Source organism: Rutidosis leptorrhynchoides, chromosome 3 (genome assembly GCF_046630445.1).
Source record: "Rutidosis leptorrhynchoides isolate AG116_Rl617_1_P2 chromosome 3, CSIRO_AGI_Rlap_v1, whole genome shotgun sequence".
Lineage (NCBI taxonomy): Eukaryota > Viridiplantae > Streptophyta > Magnoliopsida > Asterales > Asteraceae > Rutidosis > Rutidosis leptorrhynchoides.
Window position 1 is genome coordinate 195,954,804 of NC_092335.1, and position 6,555 is coordinate 195,961,358.

Below are 6,555 nucleotides of genomic sequence, written 5' to 3' on the forward strand. Positions count from 1 at the left end.
CAAGGAGAGAGTGTTTATGGCATGGTTCTGACTGTACCTATTACTCCGTACAATATTAAATTAATTTTAATTAATTAATTAAATTAAAATCTCAAATTAATAATTGTATAATCACCACAAGTGTTTCACGTGAAGTGTTTTCTCTACATCAGTTCACGTGGTCCGATGCAAAAAAATTTTGGTCCAATTAAAAATACCCAAAATAAAACTTTCGCATTATAAAAAAAACCATTGGTTTTTCCAAAATTGTTCATTCAAGATACTTGTATCATCGTTAATTAACCCTTTCCACACTGAACCTCATGTGCAACTGTGTAGTTTCAATCCATTTTGATTCTAGTTTCGTGTTCACGTTCACACTATAATTGATCCCTCAAATTCGGGTCAATTTACACAACAACCTCTCAAGTTTACACTTTATCAGGTGTTAAAAGTGTAAACATATAATTTTATTAAAATAAAAAAAAATTAATTTCCCAGAATTTATAACGGGCTCTATCTTCTCGCTCGGTGCGAGTTAAATTTTTTCGAGACCACCATTCAACTCGAAAAAGTCTCACGAATCCAACGGGACTAACTGTACGCGAAATGGACAAATTTAAAAAATCGCTTAACACAACGACAGCCCGTATCTTTCTGTTCGCCGGGAGTTAAATTTTTCCGACAGCACCGTTACACTCGAAATTTTTTTATGAACAAAACGAAACTAACTACGTTCGAAACGGATACTTTTTAAAAAACGCTTAAGATAATGACATCTAAAACGGCGCTTAAGACATGGGCCGTGTTCCCCTCTATAAATACACAACGCTACGTTAAAATATGAATGCACAGGTCGAAAGCCCCCGCCGCATCGCGCGGGCCGGATCCGGACTAGTTGATTATAAAAAACACCTTTCTACTACGTACCACTAAAAAACAAGGATCAGGATATGGATGCCTACAAATTTTTCTGTTTGTCCCTCTTACTTCCTTTTCTTTCTTCAGCACCAACAACTGATTGTCAAGCTTCTTACTGTGGTAATAATTTAAACGCATTACGCTTCCCTTTCAGATTAATCGATATTGTGGCTTTACTGGATTCAATCTACGTTGCGTTTTCCCAAACACAATACTTATCAACCTCCCGAGTGCCGGTGAGTTTGTCGTCAAAAACATCGACTACATTCATCAAGCCATGCAAATATACGACCCTTTGAATTGTCTTCCAGCTAAGCTTTCAAAATTAAACCTCTTATATACTCCTTATTCAGCTTCTTACTATCAAAACTTCACTCTTTTAAGTTATCCAAATGATACTAATTTCTCTATGTATAAACCTATTGAATGCCTTAGTAATTCGTCTTTTTTGATACTTGCTACTGATACTAAGGCTTTTGTGACATCAATGATGAGTAACGAGAGCGGTCGTGTGGTCTCTCAGCGATTAAATGCATGTGCCTATGAATCAACCATATGATGATGGATTGACGTCGCAACTCAACGAGGATAGAAGTCTAACATGGGGTACACCTGACTGTGAATATTGTGAAGCAAATGGTATGTCATGTGGTTATGTCTATCACCTCACAAACAATAACATGTTTCTCCAATAATTATGCTGACATTAAGACATCTCTCTCTGACAGTAAGACATCTCTCTAAATGTACTCTTTTGGTTTTCTGAAATGGTTATTATTCTATTAACCCATTAAAGATATATAATGTATTATGACATAACATAATACTTTTATTTGCTATTTTTCAAATTATATATTTGAAAAAATATTAGTTACAGAAAACTATTTTGTTTTGTCCCTACCACTAGGCTGCATTTGGGGTTAGTTACACAAAACTATCATTTCTATTTTCTCAAAAATTGGTTTTGAAAAAATCAATGCTTTTTTTTCTTCTTCTTATGGAATATGCAATAAACTGTAAATCACAGTTTTCAAATTTTGTAGTTATAAAAAAAAAAAAAAAAAAAAAAAAAAAAACTTTGTTTTCCTGTTTACTAAGAAAAATATAGTGTGAAATTTACAAGAAGTCTCGGGGCTAAACCTAATTAACAACGTATCTTATTCGGGTACTATGAAAACAAGAGATTATTTTTTTCTCAACTAAAATTAAAGCCCTTTAATATTATTATTTCAGGTGCTACTCGCGGAACTAGCACATTCAGAATCCTAGTTTTTGCCATGGGTATACCAGCCACGACAGCACTGGCGAGTTTACATATACCTCAATGGGGTCTCATGACCCCGCTAGTTAAAAAATTTGTTTTACAAACGATTATTAAAAATTTTATAGGACACCAATAAATATAATTGTAGGACCTCGTATATTTTTAAGTTTAGAATTTTATAGTCTAAGCCACTAAAAGATACTTAAAAATTAACCCACTTATAATTTTATAATATAAGCCACTAATAAATACGGACTATGCAAATATATACAGAAAAAATGTACTCTTTTTGTTTTTGTTTTCTCATACATGGTAACACAAACCACCTTTTACGGTTTTGCTCAACAAGACAAGACCTAATTACGATTTTGTTCTTCAATTTTTGGCAAAACTGGAACTACAATTTTAATCTGTCATTCACATATATTCATATATATGGTAGGATTTATTGTCCTATCTTGGGTTTTAATTTTGCAACTCTCAATTCTAACATGTAACTTATTCTTTGGCCGTAAAAAAAAAAAATAAAAAATAAAAATAAAAAATAAAAACTTATTCTTTTAGATTGTGTTGTGTGGATAATTATTACTGTATGTTTTTTTAAAAGGTCCACGTCAACCCCGAGATCATTTATTTCAGCAACGAGAGATCGAAAGTAAAACTTATAAGTTTATTCCATTATGCTTTGTTGATCATAAATTGTGGGTGGAGATCTATTTATAAATGATTGACTAATTTCATATATTGAGAAAGATGTGTTATATTGTATTAGCAATGATGCAATTGTGATGAATTTTATCGTATGAAACCGCATAGACAAAAGTAAAAGTTGCATTTAGTATTTAGTAGATTGAATATACGATATTTTTGTATTAATCATATGCTTTTGTTTAATGATGTTTGTAATGACCCGGTCCAATCCGACCCGACCCGACCTGAACTGAACCGACGCATTCAATTTTTCGTTTGAGTACGTTATCAGAAAATAATTTAGGACCCCATTGAGTTTCGATCCTGGATTCGCCACTGCACGACAGGATCCCTTGCGATCGCATGTTTCTTGTATTATAGAGATCGACGAGACCGACTTATGAATAGCAGTCGGAGAAGAGCCATCACCAGTGTAACCCCAGTAGACCCGAGTGAACCATCAAGCATTGTTGGTCTAGACCAAGCAACCATCGAGTCCTATACAAAAGTCATGTTTGGTGAAAGTAAGCGTCTCCCGGGACACAATGATACACCATGTCCTATATGCTTATCAGAGTACAACGTCGAGGAAACGGTGAGGTGTATACCCGAGTGTCTACATTGCTTTCATGCGGACTGCATTGATGAGTGGCTTAAGATGAATGGGACTTGTCCGATTTGCAGGAATTCGGCTGCTGTTTTAGAACAGACAGAATTATAGCATTTTATTTGTTGTTCTTAATGTGAACAACATACTTTGTTGCATAAATCATAGTATAATCAGATTCAGGGACAATTTGAGCAGTTTGGAAGAAAACATGAAGGACTAATATAAAGTCAATATGTTTGGGACGACTAAATTTGTTGGAAATAGGAGGCTATGTATATTATTTGGGGAAGAGAGGATTGATAATTTAGAAGTTTGATTGATCTTGAAAACTTTGTTTTATTGCTTATTGCTTTGCTTGATTACAAATGAGGGGTGAAGCCCTCTATTTATACTACTCAATGGAGTAGTCTAGAACTCTTCATCATCTACTAATATCTAGATATTTCCTAAGCATTATCTAGATATTTTCTAAGTATTATCTTTAGATATTTTACAAGATTTTTCTATACATTTTCACTACTAGATATTACAAGAAGTTTCTACAAAATGAACTACAATCTTGATCCAAAATACTTGAATACTTGCAACTTCAAATCTAAAACACATAGCCCAAATCAAGTTTAGTTTCCAACAGCCCCCCTTAAACTTGATTTCGTCACTCCGAGCATATTCCGTAATCTCTGAAATGTCTCGTGTTATAGGGGCTTTGTGAAAATATCAGCAACTTGGTCAAGTGACTTCGCGTACTTTATCCGCACCTCTTTACTTGTAACACACTCCCTGTAGTGACCCGAACTTTTCCATGATTATATATATTAAGTGAAAACTATATTTGCATGATTAAATGTTTCCAACATGTTAAGCAATCAAACTTGTTAAGACTTGATTAATTGAAATAGGTTTCATGTAGACAATTGACCACCCAAATTGACCGACGATTCACGAACGTAAAAAACTTGTAAAAACTATATGATGATATATATATATATATATATATATATATATATATATATATATATATATATATATATATATATATATATATATATATATATATATATATATATAGTTAACATGATATTATGATAAGTAAGTATCTCATTAGGTATATTAACAATGAGTTATATACATAAAAATGAGACTACTAAGTTAAAAAACTAGAAACGATATATATAACGATTATCGTTATAACAATGTCTTACTAAATACATATGTATCATATTAAGATATTGTTAAACTATATTTAACATGATGAAATGATAATTAAATATATCATTAAGTGTGTTAACAATGAACTACATATGTAAAAACAAGACTACTAACTTAAGGATTTCGAAACGAGACATATATGTAACGATTACCGTTGTAACGATATTTTAATGTATATATATCATATTAAGATATGTTCATACATCATAATATCATGATAATGTAATAAATTAACATCTCATTAGATATAATAAACAATGGGTTAACAACATTAAATGAGATCGTTAACTTAAAGGTTCTAAAACAACACTTACATGTAACGACTAACGATGACTTAACGACTCAGTTAAAATGTATATACATGTAGTGTTTTAAGATGTATTCATACACTTTTGAAAGACTTCAAGACACATATTACAATTACATTCACGTTTATTTTCATCAACAATTCTACTCGTATGCACGAGTATTCGTACTCGTACAATACCCAGCTTCTAAATGTATTTACTATTGGTATATACAATTCAATGATCAGCTCTTAGCAGCCCTTGTGAGTCACCTAACCATGTGAGAACCATAATTTAACTTTTAGCATGAAATATCTCACAAAATTACAAACTAATGTGACCTTATATGCCATCCCATATCACGTGAAAGAGGAAGCACACAAACACACTTTGATTTCCATTTTTATGCATCAAATTACTCTCTCTCAATTACTCTCTTAGTGTTCTAAGTGTTCTTCATCATTATAATCTAGCTCAATCTAGGTAACCAAGATCAACATACAAAACAACTACTCAAGAAAACTTCAAGAACACTTTCAAGTTTGCAAGTCTACTTTCAATTAATCCATTCCAAGCAATCATCTAGGATCAAAAAACCTTTGTTATTTACAGTAGGTTATCTCTATAATTCAAGGTAATAATCATATTCAAACTTTGGTTCAATTTATATAACTATAACAATCTTATTTCGAGTGAAAATCTTACTTGAACTTGTTTTCGTGTCATGATTCTACTTCAAGAACTTTCAAGCCATCCTAGAATCCTTTGAAGCTAGATCAATTTTTGTCACTTCCAGTAGGTTTACCTACTAAACTTGAGGTAGTAATTATGTTCATAACATCATTCAATTCGTATATATATAACTATCTTTTTCGAAGATTTAAACTTGTAATCACTATAACATAGTTTAGTTAATTTTAAACTTGTTCGCAAATAAAGTTAATCCTTCTAACTTAACTTTTAAAATCAACTAAATACATGTTCTATATCTATATGATATGCTAACTTAATGATTTAAAACCTGGAAACACGAAGAACACCATAAAACTAGACATACGCCGTCGTAGTAACACCGCGGGCTGTTTTGGGTTAGATAATTAAAAACTATGATAAACTTTGATTTAAAAGTTGATCTTCTGGGAAAATGTTTTTTCTTATAAACATGAAACTATATACAAAAATCATGGTTAAACTCAAAGTGAAAGTATGTTTTTCAAAATGGTCATTAAGACGTAGTTCTTTCGACTGAAATGAATACATCTTAAAATATTGACTTGTAACCTGTATTTCTGACTATAAACTTAAAATTTTTCTGTTTACTTTCATAAATTTCAGTTCATTATGAAACCATAGCAACTTGAATCACTCAAAACGGATTTAAAACGAAGAAGTTATGGGTAAAACAAGATTGGATAATTTTGCTTGTTGTAGCTATGTGAAATTTGTAACAAATCTATACAAATCATAACTTAACTAACTTATACTGTATTATACATGTATTCTAACATATATTATGTAATCTTGGGATACCATAGACACGTATACAATGTTTTGACATATCATATCGACCCATCTATATATATTATTTGGGAACA

At 31.5% G+C, this 6,555-nt stretch overlaps 1 pseudogene; it reads left to right on the forward strand.

The window, feature by feature from the left end:
- Positions 1-932: 932 nt before the first annotated feature.
- LOC139900736 (putative RING-H2 finger protein ATL21A) lies at positions 933-3,575 on the forward strand (annotated as a pseudogene).
- Positions 3,576-6,555: the final 2,980 nt, after the last annotated feature.